General features: G+C 43.4%; 1 protein-coding gene across 2 annotated transcripts in view; it reads left to right on the plus strand.

Moving 5' to 3' along the window:
• The window catches only part of CRHR2 (corticotropin releasing hormone receptor 2), a 1,806,030-nt gene that overhangs the window by 1,669,724 nt on the left and 116,055 nt on the right, over positions 1–20,251 (plus strand). The gene's annotated exons all lie outside the window — the stretch shown is intronic.

Genomic DNA, 20,251 nt, shown 5'->3' on the forward strand with positions numbered 1-20,251 from the left:
TGAGAGGTCTGAAGTCAACATAGTTCTGGTTACAGATGAAGGAATGGAAGAGGAGAGTGAACCTCTCCCCGACCTCCTCTCTGCCCAAGAAGGTGAGAAGACTGCTATGAGCTGTTGGAGCAGTTCTCCCCCCTGTTCTCCCTTACTCCTGGACTGACCCACCTCTGTGTTCATGACATTGACACAGGTGACAGTCTCCCTGTGAAGAACAAAATTTACAGGTTATCGGATAAGTTGAAGGCCAGCATCAAGGAGAAGGTCTCCAAGATGTTAGCTTTAAGGGTTATTGAGAAATCCAGTAGTCCCTGGGCCAGCCCTGTGGTGTTGGTCCCTAAGGCTACTGCCCCAGGTGCGAAGCCAGAACTCCGGTTCTGTGTGGACTACCGGGGTCTCAACTCAGTCACACGGACTGATGCTCACCCCATCCCGAGCTGATAAATCATTTCTAACAGGAAGAGATGGGACTCCCAGGTTTGGTGTCTCTGGTTTCAAAATTTAAAATCACAACATATGGTGAAGTCGGAGTTTAAATTATAATCCTGAAAATGCCACTTTTAGAAAGTTGCATTATCATACTTAAACCATTTGATGCCCTCTGCAGTAGATCCCATTAGACATATTACCATCAGCCTGCTGGCAGATGGCCCTGCCGGTGCTTCCCCTAAATGAGGTGCAAAAACTGCTCCCAGGACTAAACAATGGCCTAAGCCTTTTCACAGGAATATGTGGGTGCGAGGAATGTGAATGGTATCAGTTTAGGAAGGAAAGCTGAGTAGAGTCCAGGAACTACATTAACTTGACATGGATCAGGGTCAAGCCTGCCCACTCAGAGTCAAATGTAAGGGAAGACATAGGGACAAAGAAAATCGTTTTGTTTGGTAGACCATCTTTAGCCAGTTTGGCACCAGCTTAGTGAGAGTTGTAGCTGGCCCCATAACTAGATTGGTGTAGCTTAAGGGGAGGGGAGTGCTCCTCTACTTAAACACATCCCTGGCCGGCACACAAGCTTCTCTCATAGGCAAAAAGGTTCTGCCAAGTTGGATTTGCCTCAGAATAGCGTACTGTTACTTAGTTTGAAGGAAGGTAGTCCGGATGTGCTGAAGTAGAAATGGTTGCCCAGGGAACTTTTCCCTCATTAGTTTTGGGAGTGTTCAGGAGTTTCCCCCAAACACAGACAAATGAAACCTACAAATCCAGCATATTACCCACAACTGACCAGAACATCCTCTAGACATGTGTAAGAACAGAAGAGGCCTAGACCTGATGTATGAAGCCTTTGTGTAGACTTGAAGGTCTGGATCTGCTCCCATGAGTACCCAAGACTAAGAAGTGGACTTAAAAGAATAGCTGACTTACCAGTGTGGCTTCAAGGACACAAGTTGCAAAATTATTTTTCTTGAACCCTTAGAAATTATCAAGAAGATCTGCTTCAAAAAGTCTCAAGGGTTGGGTCCTGAAAAGACCTCCAGAGCATGGGCGGGTCCTTGAGGCAGAGGCAACTACAGTCTGTAACCTTGCCCCCCGGAGGATTTTGATTTCTATTTCTGAGACTGAGGGCCCGATTACGAGTTTGGTGTTCTGACTGCCGGACCACCGCTGCAGGGGTCAAGAGAAAGGCGCCAATCCAGTGCCATCCCAATCACCATATTACCACACTACAGCTGTGCTGGTGGTGTGTCTGCGTTGAGGGTACTGCGGCGGCATGCTTTGGCTCATGAAGTGGGCCTGAAGCACATGCCTCCACAGTGCAGCACTAGATGCACCTTGGGTGCACTGTTGCAATGCACAATGTTGTGCATGGCAAACGGTGTGCACCAACAATGCAGGTATAGGGAGGGCAAAACATGTGCCTCAAGCCACAAAGTTCAATTGGCAAAATTGCCCTGAGGCCCTGTTTGGGGCCCCTTCCCTGCCTTTCCGCCAAACTTTCATGGCGGGGTCCCCACCAGAAAAAAAACTCAGCAGAAAGGCAGGTCGTGATCCGCATTGCAGTGCCAGCATTGGCGCCACAGCGTTTGACCATGGCTTCTCCCACAGCCACAGGATCCAAGATCCTGGCGGTTGTGGCGGTCCGACCACCATCCTCATAATCTGGTGGCCAGACCACCGAGGAGGCGGTGGTCGGATGGCCATCATGTGTACGGCAGTCCCAGGACCGCCATACTCATAATCAGGCCCTAACTCAGAAGATAAAATCTTTGAGTGGCAAAAAGTCCACTTGGTGTAGTTGACTCGTGCTCCATTGGGGTCAGCCTGAAATTGGAACTAGGTCCTGTTCAACTTTGAACTACAACTACTTATTGGCCCTTTACTTTTTTTGGTACTTTTTACCTTAGAATTCAAAGAGTCGTATCACTGGTTACCCTTAATTGTTTTTGTCCTTTGAGTGTCATTTTACTCATAAAAATGTGTTAATTTAGTTGTATGAATTTTATTGTGCGGGGTTTTGGCTCTTTAACTGTTTTGTTACTGCTAAATACTTTATGCACTTTCCTAGATTAAGCCTTTCTATTTTGTGCCATTACCTCCGAGGGTTGGAGCTTAGATTCAAATTATTGAAAGTGTATGTAAGTTTAATGGATTTCTGGCCTTATTCCATGTGGTGGACTACAACCCACCCCCAATTAATAATGATTTGATTTGATTTTAATTAGTTTAAGGTTTTGGGTCATTTTTTTATTTTCCCCCAAATTCATTTCTGATTCATATTTTTGCACTGTAACTTTTTGGAAAGATGGAGGTGGATATGCCTACAATGGAGAACCTTAGCTCAGCAGACCTGAGAAGCATGTGCAAGCAGAGAGGACTGTTGTTGAGCAGTGAGACCATGGTAGAGGATTTTAATATCACCCTTGGGGCCTGGAAAGAGGTCTGCCAGCTACAGACCACCTCATAGGAAAATGAGTAGATTTAGGAAACCCAAAGACACAGGGAAAAACCAGACATAAAATGGACTGTTTAGTGTACCTTCCAGGGCTGGGAGTGATGTAGGCTTAAAGAGCCTGAGCCCTTTAGAGCTGGTCATTTGCCAGATAGAGAACAGCAAAAGACAGTGCTTCAGGTCAAACTGGCAGCGAGAGCCCTGGAGAAGAAGAAGTTGACACTGGAGGAAGAGAAGATGGCCTTAGGGGAAAAGAGGGCCAGATTGGTACTTGTGTAGTCCAATGAAGATGGTAGCAGCTGAGTTGGGCTATCTACAGAGGAGTCCCACACTCCTCAGATGCCAAATGGTGTAGTGCCTAGCTTTTTGGATGGGAAAAACATTGATTGATGGTTTACATCCTATGAGGGGAAATTCAAGATGTACAGGTTAGATAAACAACTCTGGTAAGGATCTTTTTGGGCATTGGTGCCTAAATTGGGGAGGGCACTCTCCCCTTGCTCTAGAAGAGTGTGAAGGATGTACTAGGGCAGATGTTTGGTCTCACTCTGGAAGAATAGTTTAAGAGGTTTCAAGATTTATAAGGGGCCACAACAAACCTGGGTTTGATTTGTAGACATCTCATTGAAAGCACTGGAGAGCTTGGTGAAGGGAAATATGTTGAACATTTAAAATGGGCTAAGCAATTTGGTTCTGCGGAAGCACACCTTGAGTACATTTTCCTTAGGTCTGCATATGCATATAGTGGAATCAATGCTCACTGGACCCAGACAGCTTGGTAAGGCAGCTGATGTGTGGGTAAGTACTAGAATGTCTAAAATGTCCCAAGGGGGTGAGCACAAGAAAGGAGGTTCATGCTCTCATAAGGGAAAAGAGTAAAGCAATATGGATAAAAATACAGAGTTCTCTGAAGGACACCCAAAGTGTAAGAAAGAAGGAAAGTCACTACATACTACCAAAAAGAAGCGGGTGGGTGTATGGAGAAAAAATACTTTTGACCTTTCAAAGGTCGAGGCGTGCTTCAACTATCTTCAGGCTGGGCACAAAGGGGAAGACTCTGCCTGTTCCAAGGATCTCCCCCCATGTGAGCAGTTCCTCTGGACTGCAAGCATAGGAACTGTGGAGGAAGTTGGCCCAGGAAAAACAAAGGATTGAAGTGTAGCCACATCAGTCTCCATGTGTGGGTTGAATGTTGAAGCCCTGGCCACCCTACCCACCAGCATGGTGAAGTACAGGCAGTGCCAACCTTTACAGGGACCAGAGTAGTGTCTTTGAGGGACACAAGACACAGCTTGACCACTGTGATAGAAAAGTTGGTATCACCAGAGCAGATCATCTCAAATGCCCTTCATAGGGTAGTCAACGGAGACAATGAGGTGAAGTTCCATCTCATGGTGATGATCTCCTTGGAATGGGGTGGGGTTACCGGCCAAAAGAAGATATCTGTAAACCCTAGCATCCCAGTGGAGTGTCTGCTGGGAAACAATCTGGAAACTATTGCTTGGGCAGAGGTTGAGCGAGAGATCAATGCTTAAATGTGGAGTCTGCTTGAGTGGGTGTGTTTGGCCCCAATTCCCAGTGAGCCCATTGGGGAAGTCAGATGAGCCCGGAGGCTGAAACAATGGGCTAGGTTCAAGCAGTCAAGAGGAAAGACAAGGAGCATAGTTATACTTTCCACAGCCCAAAAGGAATCTGACCCACAGGGGGAGGATATGGTCCCTAAAGGGGAGAAGAAATTGTTCTGGGAGACCAGTCTGAAGTCTCTGAGTTACGAGGGTCAGGAGACCACTCACAGGAAAAGTTCTGCAAACATACAGAGTGTTTAACTCTTGAAGCCTTCAGTAGTCAGCTAAGAAACAGGAGCAAGGGAATACCAGTGGAGCTCCCAGGACTTACCAGGAGGACAGTGTCCTGTACAGTGAGGCTAGGGACCCTAAACGTGGGGCAGTCATAAGGCCTCAATGCTTTAAGGTTTTCTTACTAGAGCTGCACCATGACATCCCCTTAGCTGGTCATCTAGGACTGAACAAGTACTGGTAAAGGTTCATTAACCACTTCTAAAATGCCCCAGATGTACAACAAGGTAAAGGAATTCTGTCACTCCTGACAAACCCACCCAGCATTGACAAGACAGAAGGACAACCAAAGCTTGCCTTATATGACTACCAGTGATGGAAACATCTTTTGAGAGGTACCCAATTGGTGTATTTGATCTACTCTCCATTGCTGTGAGCCTAAAATGGTTCCTAGGTCCCGGCCAAGTGTGAAGAGTGACTACTAGCTGGCACTTTTATTTTTTCTTGGTGCTTTTTGCCTTAAATCTTTAAAGCAAAACATAACTCCAGTTCCCATTTTTGGATTTTTGGCATTTCGGTGTAATTGTATTCATTACAATCTTCTAAATTATTTGTTGTATTTAAATGTGTTGCATTTTGAATTTATCTCAGTAAGTTTGTGGCTTTATTCCTTGAGTTGGGCTCCTATGCTCACCCTCCCAAATTTATAATCCGCTCGCTTACACTGACTTACACAAGGCAAGTGCTAAACATTCATACCCAAATTTAAGAAAAGTGGCACTGCATTCAATATAATGCCACTTTTCTTGCACCCCCCTACCACCACCATGTGTCCACCATATATAGTATACAGTGCACCATGGTGCAGGGTAGGTGCAATAGCATCAACATTTTTGACGGTGTTGCTGTACTGTGCAGGGTTAGCACCAAAGTTTTGGTGCTAATCCTGCAGAGTGCATAGGGGCCCATTGAAAACAATGGCATGACTCCTTTTAATGCCTGCTCTGTGCAGGTGCTAAAAATAGTTCCTAAAAATGCTGCAGTGGAATCAGTTAGATTCCACTGCGCCATTGTTGCGGTTCCCTTAATGGGGGAATGCTCCCTTGAACAGCTTATGCCTGACGCAGGCAGAATGTGGTATTTTTCAAAATCGTGTAACTTAAAATGATGGCTACTTCAACACTAAAAACAATTCTGCATATTCTTCATTCAGGTATGCTTCCCTCTAAAATGTTACCATGAAAAAATCACATTGCATTCATACTTGTCAAGATGGAAAAGCAATCCCAACTGTAACTTTTGAGTCGTTTATGGTATTTTGGCCTTTCTTTAATTTACATTTGAAGTTAAAAAGCCAGGCAGCCTGTATTTCATTCTACGTGGTCTTGGTCTAGTCAGTTTATAAATGATTACACCGTAGACGCACCTTCAGCCCAAGATAATAGCAGTTGCTGCTGCAATGCTTACCCACACAACAAATACATCTTTCACATTCGAGGTTTCTGCCTTCACTTCAGTTTTACTAAATATAACACATAGAGGAAAATGAAATATCTAGAAATGACAAAAGATATATTAACCAGATTTCCTTTCTGTGCTACAATTTGCATACATTGGATGCATATTCCGTGCTTGATAATAGCAAAAATGTCATCTTTCTGTACCTGTAATGTAAATGGAAACTATTTACTACAAAAATATTAAATGATAAAAGTTATTGTAAGTATAAAAATATCTATTATCAAACTATCTACTACAAAGATATACTATTAAAAATATTTATTATTTAATTAAAAATAGAAATAGGTTATTTCTAACCAATATTAGTGAAACGTGAAATAACATTCATCATAGTAAATATAAATATAAATGTACATATGAAGATATTCAAAACTATGATACCAGAATTTTTAAAACTGTGCATTACATTTATTAAAAAACAAATTACTTTTTAAAATTAAAGTAAACGAATACCTTCACTAGATAATTAGATTGTTATCCTTACAAAAAAATACATTGTTCAATTCTCTATTCACAGTACAGCAAATGAATCACAATTTATACAAAAACGTGTGCAAATTTTAAATTGAATTTAAAAAAATGAATTATTTTACACATATTATACATTAATCATTTTTAAGTAAATGCTGTTGATCCTCTACCCCACAATAACCTGCAACTTAAAAATAAAAATAATTTATAAAATAAGAACCAAAAAAAATAACATAACAAAACATTTTTTACAATTAAATTAAAAATGCATATTACTAGCCATTGAAATCACAAAATTAAAAGTAATGTTTTATTTAACAAACTATTTTGATGAACCATATTTTAAACATTGATATTATTGGAAACGAAAAACATATGCCTATCCTTTATATTATGGCGCTTTTATTTTTGTAGTCGTGGTATTTTGACCTCAATAAAATGGTCAATAACTTGGATATGATGTTTAGATGGATGTGATAGTTTCCTCTAATCCCTTAATTACTGATCTGTTTATTTAGCCCCCTAAATAGTCCCTTCGAAGATCAGAGAAGGCCACACTGATAGGTGTCTATTAAAGAAACATAGGGCATATTTAGGAGCCCCTAGCACCATTCCAATGCCAAATTATCAGCATTGTTTTTATGCTAATGTGGCGTTAAAAAGTAAAAAATGCTGCACCATATTTACAAAGTGGTGCAATGCATGCATTGCACCACTTTGTAATCCTTTGCGCTACATTATGCCTGCGCCAGGCATAATGTATGCAAAGGTTGCCTTCCTCCATTAGGGGGGCAAAAAAATGGCATAAGTGAATCTAAGACATTTTCTTGCGCCATTTTTTTCAGTACTTTTAATGCCCACTCAGAGCAGGCTTTAAAAGGAGGTTTCCATTGGTCCAATGGGCCTCTTGGTGTTTTTTATGCTAATCTTGCAAAGCGCCGAACTAGCATAAAAACTTCTGACACTAGTCCCCTAACTACTGCCATGAGCTGCCATATTTTAAATATGGCACACACATGGGGGACGCTAAAGGGGGCAAGAAAAGTGGCACTGCACTGTGTGCATCCCCATTTTCTTAAATATGCCCCATAGGGCCTCATTACTAGTATGGCGGTCTCAGGACTGTCATGTTGATGATGGCGGTCGTACACCCAACAGGCTGGAGGAGAAGACCACCAAATTATTACATTGGCGGTATTCAGTACAAAACACAGCCAAAGCACCACCGGCACTGCTACTGTGGTCTGGCCACCACAGATGACGGTAGCCCACTGCAGGCCAGCAGAAACCATGTTTCCACCAAACAGATTACGAAGTTCCACACTGCCAAGGTTTTCACAGCGGTCGCACCACCACGGAATCCCAGGCGCAAACCAACTGCATAAGAGGAGACAGGAAGCCATCCTCATCTGGAGTCACCATGGAACCAGAACTAGATGTCTTCTTGCTGCTCCTGCTAGCCCAACGACTCCAGAATCTGCAACGATGACAGCAACCAAAAGCACACACACTTACCTGGTACTGTTGTAGATTGTCAATTTTGTACACGCACACAACATACATTCCGGAAGGGGGTGCACGGACGACACTCACACCTAGCAGCACATTAACATGCACACTCACATACAGCCACACACACTTGCATATACACAACAACCACACTACGGGCAATAGACACACACGTACACACATCACAAACACACATATGTCGCACGGACATACTGCACAGGGTCACACTCACAGAGTACCCTACAACACATCACAACAACCACACCATCTCCAATCTCAGTGCAGAAACCCACAGGGGACACTACTCAGAGACACATCACACATGCATCACAACGTAACACCAAGAGGCAAAAAATACACACAAATATACAACCATACTCCTTGCTGATCAACTTACACAGAATATTGTATCTAAGATACCATGCACAAAACATGCACACAAACGCACAGTCAAAGCACAACACACAAACAAACACATCTCAACACAAACAGCACTCAATTCCAACACTACAAAAATATCTTGAACACACAACTGTCCATCACACAACACACACCCTAACACTTTTAGACAAAAGCACTTCACAGAACCTCATATACTGGCGAAAACAACACAGTTAGCCAAAGCAGCACACACACCTACACATACAGACACACAACTAATGTCAGCTAGGAACACCTCCATACTAGGGAAAGAAATGCATGACAAAAATGTAAGCAGGAAACCAACAACAGGATGGCTCTAATGATAATTAAATCCAATAAATTGGAAAAATAAAGGCCATAAGCCAGTCCCTAGTTAACAGTGGCAATGCACACAGTGCACATACGTGTGGTCCAAACTTAACTCCTGACTGCCATGTAACCTCCACAGGTAGGGGCATCAATGGGGCCGGCAGGCACCTCAAGGGTTATTGCGAGTGGCAGAGGGGAGGTTTGGGTTTAGGTTTTAGAGGCGGGCCTTTGGGATCTGGTTTGGGAGGGGGAGTCTTGGCTTCATGTTAGGCTTAGGGGAGGGTTGGGTTTTCTTAGGAGGGGTAGTCTTCTTGATGGGGGAGGGGCATGGGCACCTGCAGGTGGGGTGTGCAAGGCCTTGGAGGTGGTAGGGCTGGACGTGGGGAGGGATACAGACTGTCTAGGGGTATCACAGGGTGGAAGAGGAGTTGGAAAAAGGGCAAGCTTTTTTAGACACATGGGAATGACCATAACAAAAGAGTTTTGGTGTGGAGGGAGAAGGAGTGGTTGTCTGAGGTGTTGGTGTGGATGTAATGGGTGTATGTTTGTGTGAGGTATGTTTGTGGGTGGTGGGTGTCGGGTGGGTGAGTGTGGGTGTTTATTTGTCTTAGGATGAGGGTTGTTGGAGGTGCTGTGGGATGCCGTAGTGGGTGGGTGACTGTTGGGGTGGTGATTGCAGGTATGGTGGATGTGCTGCATGTAGGTGTGTCAGTGATTGTGGTGTCTGCGGGACTGGTGACTGAGGTGGATGTCTGAGGGTCTGCTGTGGTGCTGTCTGTGGGTAGGATTGGTGTGATGGCTGGATCAGTGAATGTTGCTGTAGTGTCTACAGGTGTGTCAGGTGTGCTGTCAGTGATGCCTGGGGTAGTGGGTTTGTCAGGGCAGGTTGTGACTGTTGGTGTGTGTGCATCTGAATGTTGCTTGTGTGCATGCCTGTGGTGTGTCTTGTGATGCTTATGTTTGTCTGACCTACCCTTAGATGTCGAGGTGGATGCATGCCTGTCTGTCGGTGTGCTTTGGCTGGGTCAGAGTAGAGGGGTTTGGGATTGGTAAGAGGAAGGTGGTGGGGCGGGAGACAAAGGGTGACTGGCTGCCATCAGAGATGGACCTCAGGAGGTCAATAGCCTCGTCACTGAAGGCAGCAGGGCTGACAGAGGCAGGGGCAGAGGTGACTGCACAAAGGAGGTGCCCACCCTCTTGGGTGAGCATGCAGGGCCAACGGGGTGGGAAGCTATAGGGAGGGCAGTGGTAGTAAGTGGGGTGGTGGACTTAGATGGTGCTGGGTTGGTCCCAGATGGGTCTGCCACCACCAGGGAGTGTCCACTGGAAGAGGAGATGAAGACATGGATCCTGCATCCCCCATGACACTCCCCTCACCCTCCGGGCACCTGGGTCCCTTGGTGTCAGTGGTATCACCACTCCGGGTCCCATGGGAGCAGCTTCCCCACTCGGGTGTGCCACACCTCCTTTGCCTGCTAATGCTGAGAAACAGAGAAAGAAATAGTGTCATACCACTCTTTACATACACAGACATTACACTATACACCATAGTAACGTAATATCTATGTGTAAAACAGCCCCAGGTAGGAATCATTTTGAGCCAACATCGTGTCAGAACACACATACTTCCCACAACCTTATATGACAACAATGTCACACCCAACATAAGCCTACTATCAGACCACTACATCACCATCCTATCAGGACAGCTAAATCACAAACTATCTCTGCACAAGATGATTTGTCAACATAGAAAGTGTGTCCCTTTACAGAGCATCATTGTGAAACAACAAACCATCAATGGTTATCAGTGTTCACTTTGATTTCAAATTCATACCTACTCCAAATCTGCACTTGCTCAGTCCATTGCCAGATGCCATGTTCTGTGAAAGTTACATCATCACATTCAAATCACAACACAGCATGTTGCTTAGCTATCACATCTCTGAAATGTTACTGTGTCTAAAACATTCACAATGGCAAATGACTCCGCTGCATCTACACCATTTGGGGTATCCAATTTTGAAGTATAATGGACTCCCAAACCATTTCACCAACACTTGTATCAACTGTGTTTTTGCAAAGGATTGCAGAGACATTTAGGACCTACTCATCTTAGTCATTCTCACAGAGAAACCTAAGTCATCTACATCAATGGGGTCTACTTAACACCCAGGGTACACCCACAGACAATCACAGGGAGCACACTAACACCTTCAATACAATGGACACATGTGCATAAATGCCACATACAATTCCACTAATCATGAAACCTCAAAATGACCAGATCAAATGACCAACATCACTATCAACATCACTTCAGACATGAGTCACCTTACATATTTGGAGTAGAGTTACACTGACATAAACCACTTCTAAAGTAACTATGACTGACACATACACCTAGAGTCCAGCAATTAGACTGACAACATAAACCATTCCATCGAACATGTAACTGTCAACTACAATACCTGCAACACTATGTATTCATCGTAAAATGAGCTTAGCCATACTAAAATACTTAAAAACATATTCAGAATAGCAAAAGTTAGTATGTCAAGCCAAAATCTAAAACCTTACACATGGCTGGAGGTACCAAAGTAACATGATGTTTGCAAAGAAAACAGTGGATAAAGTACCTATATAGGAGATGTTCTGCCCAATGTAGCATAGGCAAAGCAAATTGGCTAAGTGACTAGAAGGCTAACCACTTACACATACATGGGACAGCCTGAACTCACATGTCTATGATATGTCTTGCACTAGGAATGAATAATTATCGCCATCCTTTTTATCGTGTAGGATGTCCACCCTGATCAAACATCACATTTGCCAAAGTACAGTCCACACTTAACAACTGGGACACCTCCTCATATCTCTGAGTAAGTGTAGGAAGTATGCCATGTGATATCTGAACTATGGATCAGTAGGTGGTAAGGACGTCACAGCAGCTTACAAAGATGTATTGCACTGTAGATGTACACATATGACACAGTCACATGCGCATCACCACTTGCTGTCATACAATAGGTTTAACATAGGTGAGTTGTGTTTCCCCATACACAATACCATGTCCACACAAGTGTATCAATGGTTCCATCTGTACTTCTTTGTGTTCCTAGGAGACCCTTACCCTTTAGCACTTACCACATTGTTTCACTTTATATACTTACACATTAGACACTGAACTGGAAGAGGGATTTGTAATGTCTGTAGTCAGTACATTCCCCATTGTGGCAGCTGTCCTTCCTTCAAATGCCCATCCAACTTAGGGTAGGGTGCTACCAAAATGTGGTCTTCCAGGACCAGCATCTCAGGTCCTCCCATCTCTTCCTACAAGGGGTGCTTCGCCAGCCATGGACCCCCAGGGTCCTCACTTGTTGGTGATGGCACACCAGATTCTCTATTTTTGATGGGCGCTGACCTGCATGGGTGACACAGAAAAAATGAGAAAGTCATGTCCACATGCACCATACCAACACAAGTGGTCAAAACACCTCAGTAACAGCAAGTAGGCAAACATTCCCTTCCTCTAAGTTCAAACACCTTCACAATTTATCATCTGAAGACAGCCCTTGTGTGAAGTTAAGTGTCACACACAGCATGCATGATCAGTACCTGGTATTGACTACACACATATATCCAGGCCACATCATTGTCCTTACATGGAGTGTCTAAAAAACATTTCTTACACCATCATTGTTGTCCATGTTGCAATCTATGGTGTGCATGAAGGAAATTACATTACACACATCTATCATGTGACAGTACAGTATGTCTGCCTATGCACAAGTACACATTTCCATACATCCAGACATGACTTGCAAAAGTTCACAAATTCGCATTTCATGTACACCATCATACACCCCAACTTTCACACATCGGAATACCATTGGACTCTCCTGCTCCTCTGATGCACCATATAGCTGTTCGTACAGAGGTAGGACCTCCTCAACAAGCTTGTTGAGCTCTTCTGTGGTGAAGGCTTGGGCCCTATCACCTGCAGGACGTGGAATGATAACACCCAGAGTCAATACACAGCAGTTCAGGTGGTACAGGTCTTGCTTACAGCAGTGTCAGGAGTCAAGTGTGCAATACTGCAGAAAAGGCGGACACGTCCGCCATGTACAGGACGGTCACCACCGGCGGACATTGCCATTGGACCAAGAACACCAAAGTCAGCAATATGTTCCAATGAAAATACCTAACGCAGTTGGAACCGCCAACCGCCATAACAACATCAGCCGGTTGAGTGAGTTAACTTCCTCATGTCCAGTACAGTGGATCATGCAACTGCCATTTTGATGCAATGATATGTATGGAAAAGTATGGGAATCTGCAGATATATTCAGGCAGCAAAACTTTGATTTTAGGAGCCCAAAAGTCTGCTCAACGACATGCCTTATCATTCCGTGGTTCTCAATATTGTGTGGAATATCAGTGAGTGCTGCCTTCATGTGCATAAAGTATCCAGGATCAGTCCATGATTCCTTCATCATGCACAACAGCAATATCTGACTGGTGATGACATGACTCTACACAAGGAGGGCCTAGCTGGTTGGTAAGTCACATTTTACATGCACGTTTTCTAAGTTTCCTTCTTGCTATCACAAATGTGCATGTACCAGATATATGTTTGTGTTGTTATACCTATTCCTAAGAGGGGACTCAGGATATCCAAACCGTCTTTGATTATTGACACTAGTGAGGTACCCAACCACATCAGGGGAAGTCCGCTACATTGAGACCCACAGAAGGACAAGGCATGTCATTGAGCAGACTTTTATATAATTTAATATATCTGGAGGAGCCCTCCTCTACTCACCCCACAAGGTATGTCAAATAATTGTTGCCGGCTGCATGCTCCACAACCTTGCCCTGAGATGCCAGATACCATTCATACCAGATGAGGGGGAGGCAGCAGAACCTATTGGTGAAAATGCATATTTGCCAAGGGATGATGAGTCGAAAGAAGATGAAGCTGGAGACTCTAGGCCACATCTCATCAATCAGTACTTCAACTGACTCAAAGTATGTGATGTCTTCTTCATGGTGAGATTTCATTTTGTAACCTAGAATTGATGGCTGGGATGTCACCTCCCATTTAACATCATCCATGAGGTCTTAGGTAGCTCCAATGCCAATTAGTCAGTTTGTAAATTAGTAATGTGTAGAGAACAGACTGGTATACGGTGTCCTGATTTGTTACTGCACATGCAAAGTCACACTTGTGAAAATGAGTTGTCAGAATTGATTAATGTTTACAGCTACGTCCTATCCTTCATCTCAGTCAATCACAGATTTGCTGAGCTTCTGTTTGGTTCTTCATCATTGGCAAGCAACAGAAGGTGTCAGAGGCAGATGGGAATTGAAGGCAGCCATGAGAAGTGAACATGGAAGAAAAGATATACTGATTGGCATGAGTATGTGGAGTGTAACTAATATGAACAGACTGTCAGGACACTGGGGTGGAATTGTGTTTTCCCACCAAGAAGACCTGTTTGGTACTGGAGATGGTCAAATGTTGTCATGTGGGTGTCCATACGTGAGACACATGTGAAAATGTTGAATCAGAGCCTCTATCATCGTAAGGGTTTCTATTGTTTGGGACCTACCTGTAACATAGCTCTCAGTGTGTTCCTACTTTGCAGACCAATGTGCATGTCTCTGTAGACTGACATAGGGGAGTGGCAAGCCTACAGGTACGTGACCAATGTAAGTGAAAGGTCCCTGGACTGGGGACATCAATACTGATCTCTGTCTGTATAATGGGGTATGATTATTAAGAAGCTACGGTAAGGGTCTATAATAAGGCTTTACATGATGTTACAAAGGACCAATCTGTATGTCTCCTGGCTTGTAGGAAGAATGACATGTCCCTAACTGCTCTATCCTATGGGTTAGTGTATGACAACTAAGCTGACAATCATAAGTCAGTAGCAGTACTACTATATATGCTGTTTGCTATTCTAGGAATACATGTGTTGAGATGTAGAATGCAGCTGTACTGGCTTCTGTCTATGTCACAATCCCAATATAATGAGTCTTCTGGTGATAGAGTACACGTGTGAAGTCCATAACAAAGGTCGTACAATAAAGAGGCTCATATTGACACAATAGTTTGCATACATGACAGATGTACCTAGTTGATGAATTACATATACTAAGGACCTGTGTGAATGTGTAATTTATTGGGTGGTACATAACAACATGTGTGACTAGAAACAAAAAATACACAAAGTGAACAGTGAAGGGTTCAGTCATGGTGGCTGAAATCATCAGGGTAGCTGCTACACCATCAGGAAACACATGTCCAGTGTCCTTGGACCACATAACAATGGAGTTAGGTTTTAGACCAGTCAACAAGGGTTGTCTGTGGTACAAAAGGGGAACCAGTGATGTTTCGTTTAGAGTATTAGTGATGTTGTGTGAGATGTACACGGTGCCCTAACAAGATCCCCAGGAATGACAGTGACAACTGCTGCAAAAATCTTACTTAGTACAACAGGAGACTCTGTAATTTCAATAACATACACCATGCTTAGAGATGTTAAACTATGTTGGTAGTCATTAGACTGCTGATACCATCTTATGCTGTCTGACTATTGGCATGGGTGTTCACCTTTGTTGCCTAGTGAAGTGTCTGGCATGATACATGGCACCATAAATTCTGGACACTGCACAATAGTGTCAAACTAGGGACACAGTATGGGAGTAAGCAGTAGACATTGACCTCTATTTGGATGTGCTTCATGTGCATCCACTTTGGCATCTAGATCTACACCACATCACGCACAGGTGTAGGTGATGTGATGTGAGTGGGTGATGGTTGTTGTGTATTTTGTGTGATTGTAAATAGTGTGTTGTGTATGTTGTCCAGGTGTGGGATGTATGTGTGTTGAAATGTATATGGGTGCGAGAAGTATTTGAGAAATCTTGTGATTGCTGTTCCTCCTCTGTGGCTGTGAGTGGTGTTCTGTTTGCAAACAATTGTGGGTTGTGCAGGGGTGTGTTATATAGCGGAGTGTGTAGGTGTGTCAGGTGTGTGGATATGTGTCAGGTATGGGGTATGCAAACAATGTGGTGTTGTGTTCAGTGTGATATGAGATGAGACCGCCGCGGCTTGCACTGCCAATGGTTATCCACCATGGAAGAACCACTGCTGTGATTTGTGGATTGTAATCTGATCGGAGGATTTTTGTCAGGCTGGCGGTGCTGGTGGTGGAACCGTATCTTTTCCTTCCTCCAGTGTCCTGACAGTTTCTGAAAATTGGCTGTTTTACATCAGACTTCACTGTGTAACTCAATATGGTGATCGGATTACCGCCAACATGGCTGTCTTTTGGTGGCTACCACCTTGGCGGTCTTCCCAAAAGACCGCAAAATTCATCATGACCCTCATAGCAGCCATCTTAAACCAAAGTGTCATTGTCAGTGCTTTAGCTGACATCATGCATGAATTCAATATAAATTATCTGTCTCTAAGTCCCACCCGTAGATCCAGTTATTATTATGTTAATGAAACAGCTGCATAATACAAAGTGTAGTACATTTCCAAATCACTTCAAATTGTTTTCAAAATATGTCTGAGTTCGTTCACATGATATCAATTAACATTGTGGGCCCTGTTCACAAAGATCAGTGACAACTCCACATGTGGAGGGATCCACCTAGACTTAGAAGCAGATCAGCTTATGAATGGAATTCACCACTTCCGTGTGGAGATCCTTGCCTAAATTGAGACTTACAAGTCTCCACCTACTATGACCAATTTTACAAGCATAAAGTTACCCTTAGTAACTTACTGGCTATTTGTGCAGATCACTCTCACCGGGGCAGAGCTCTCCCTATAGAAATACTAGCAAATTTTAATTGAATTAATTTTCAAACTAGGCAAAAATGTATGTTCTTTTTTAAATAAAAAGTATTAAAACACATTTCCCTAATTCCTATTGAGCTAGGAATACCACAGAAACAAGGTACAATGCACTTGTGATAAAATGTAACATACTATTGCATTTTGAGTTCATTTAATTTTTATATTTTTGTTAAAATTATATTTTAATCTAACTTACGTTGAAATAAATATTAATTATCAATCTTCCACTGATTACAGTATTATTTGTGTTAAACGTGTCACTATCATGGATACAATTTATGTTTTATAGTATTTGTGCTTTACAGTTTTTTAAATTATTATTTACTATATATTTCATTAAAATTATAGATGTAATGAAAAATTAACATTGTAAATGTTTTTATCTAAACAAACACACAATAAAACTTAAAAATATATAAAAACAATGTTTACTTTAAACTTTCTCATACCTTAGGTTATATATTTTCTCATGTTGTAACGTCATGCCCATTTTTCTATTGACTTCAAGGGGAGTGTGTTGCAGTACAAGTGATTGGCCATGCATGATGCTTGACATACCCTCCGGCTGAGCTGGAGTATGTTTAAGTCTGTTTTGTCAGTAGCACTGCTAAAGTGAATGTAAGTGTGTATGTTGTGAATGGAAATGGTCTTACTCATTTATGGGTGGGGCTTTTTGTCAGGTTGCTCACTTAAACCCACCTCTAAATTGCCTGAACCATACCCATTTTGTAGTAATTATTTTCCATATTCCCACCATTCCTGTTGTCCCTCCCTGATTTATTATTAAGCCCTATACTGACGTGTGCGGTTATCTCCACCACACAGTAAAGATAGAAGAAGCAGCGGCTTAGATCTCTGGCTGGAAGTTTGTGAACTGCATTTTGGAATACATATTGTAGAACTACTTTAGGTACTTCAATTGTCTTGTGTGAATAGATCACCAAACCCCATATTTATACATTTTTTGCATCGCATTTGCGTAGTTTTTTTATGCAAAATCGGCGCCAACTTTCAAAATGCAAGTGTATTTTGTAAGTTTGCACCGATTTTGCGCCAAAAAATGGCGCAAATGCGGTGCTAAAAAAGTATTAATATGGGTCTAAATGTTTCAAAACATCCAGCTTCTATGTTTTTTTACGTTTTCTGCCACTAAAGGGCAACTCATGTTTCCCATTCAGTGATAAATGTAAATTTCATCTCAAAACGAGGGCCAACGTTTAATAACAGCAGAAAATTACCTTAAACTGACCTTTTTGGCCTTGTAGGAGTCTAATGGATTACATTTGTAGGCAGAACTCTTACGAGTCCACAAACTCAGGCTGTGAATCAAAATGTTTGGCCAGAACCAAACTACCCGTAAAGTCTGAAAACTGAACTGTCATAGAATCCCTAGAACTGTATGCCAGTCATACATGACATTCATACAGGACTGGAACTGAGTGATTTTTGGATTGTGGTCTCTCGTTACTAATTGTACTCTGTAGTTCCCTTTCGTTACATTGCACTTTTGTATTGCAGCATCAAGAAACCAAAAGGCCACTTTTAGTCACACTGAAATGTCCCAAAGTAATCTGCAGTGCTCTACACAAAAGTTTGATTTAACCTGTTCTGTGCCTTGGACGAGATGATCTCGTCCAAGGCTACAGTTCCCCTGTGCCTTGGACGAGATCATCTCGTCCATGGCAAAGGGGAACTTGGGGGAGCGCCAAGGGGGCAGAAACCACTAGGCACCGGGGATTTGTTTTTTGGCGCCAATGTCACGCAGGGGGAGTGACCCCGTAGGCAAGGGTCGTTCCCGGGCAGGGGGGTTTGGGGGGGGGGGGAATTTATTTTAGGGCATTTCTGCCCCCCCCCTCCCGGGGCCGGCTGAGCTAGAAGCCAAACTCCACAGGTAGGCACTTTGCAAAAAACACCTCTGTTTTCTGTGAAAAAATATGTTGTGTCCACGTTGTGTTTTGGGCCATTTCCTTTAGTGGGCGCTAGGCCTACCCACAGAAGTGAGGTACAATTTTTATCGAGAGACTTAGGGGAACACTGGGTGGAAGAAAATTTGTGGCTCCTCTCAGATTCCAGAACTTTCTGCCACAGAAATGTGAGGAACATGTGTTTTTTTAGCCAAATTCTGAGGTTTGCAAAGGATTCTGGGTAACAGAACCTGGTCCAAGCCCCACAAGTCACCCCATTTTGGATTCCCCTAGGTCTCTAGTTTTCAAAAATGCACAGGGTTGGTAGGTTTCCCTAGGTGCCGGCTGAGCTACAGGCCAAAATCCACAGGTAGGCACTGTTTTCTTCCAAAAATTTGGATGTGTCCATGTGCGCTTTGGGGCGTTTCCTGTCGCGGGCGCTAGGCCTACCCACACAAGTGAGGTATCATTTGTATCGGGAGACTTGGGGGAAAGCTGGGTGGAAGGAAATTTGTGGCTCCTCTCATATTCCAGAGCTTTCTGCCACAGAAATGTGAGGAACATGTGTTTTTTTAGCCAAATTTTGAGGTTTGCAAAGGATTCTGGGTAACAGAACCTGGTCCGAGCCCCGCAAGTCACCCCTCCTTGGATTCCCCTAGGTCTCTAGTTTTCAGAAATGCACAGGTTTGGTAGGTTTCCCTAGGTGCCGGCTGAGCTAGAGGCCAAAATCTACAGGTAGGCACTTCGCAAAAAACACCTCCTGTTTTCTTTCAAAAATTTGGATGTGTCCACGTTGTGCTTTGTGGCGTTTCCTGTCACGGGCGCTAGGCCTACCCACACAAGTGAGGTATCATTTTAATCGGGAGACTTGGGGGAACGCTGGGTGGAAGGAAATTTGTGGCTCCTCTCAGATACCACTACTTTCTGCCACAGAAATGTGAGGAACATGTGTTTTTTTAGCCAAATTTTGAGGTTTGCAAAAGATTCTGGGTAACAGAACCTGGTCCGAGCCCCGCAAGTCACCCCTCCTTGGATTCCCCTAGGTCTCTAGTTTTCAGAAATGCACAGGTTTGGGAGCTTTCCCTAGGTGCCGGCTGAGCTAGAGGCCAAAATCTACAGGTAGGCACTTCGCAAAAAACACCTCTGTTTTCTTCCAAAAATTTGGATGTGTCCACGTTGCGCTTTGGGGCGTTTCCTGTCGCGGGCGCTAGGCCTACCCACACAAGTGAGGTATCATTTTTATCGGGAGACTTGGGGGAACGCTGGGTAGAAGGAAATTTGTGGCTCCTCTCAGATTCCAGAACTTTCTGCCACAGAAATGTGAGGAACATGTGTTTTTTTATCCAAATTTTGAGGTTTGCAAAGGATTCTGGGTAACAGAACCTGGTCCAAGCCCCGCAAGTCACCCCATTTAGGATTCCCCTAGGTCTCTAGTTTTCAGAAATGCACAGGTTTGGTAGGTTTCCCTAGGTGCCGGCTGAGCTAGAGGCCAAAATCTACAGATAGGCACTTCGCAAAAAACACCTCTGTTTTCTTCCAAAAATTTGGATGTGTTCAC

The sequence above is a fragment of the Pleurodeles waltl genome, chromosome 10 (assembly GCF_031143425.1).
Source record: "Pleurodeles waltl isolate 20211129_DDA chromosome 10, aPleWal1.hap1.20221129, whole genome shotgun sequence".
In the NCBI taxonomy this organism is placed as follows: domain Eukaryota; kingdom Metazoa; phylum Chordata; class Amphibia; order Caudata; family Salamandridae; genus Pleurodeles; species Pleurodeles waltl.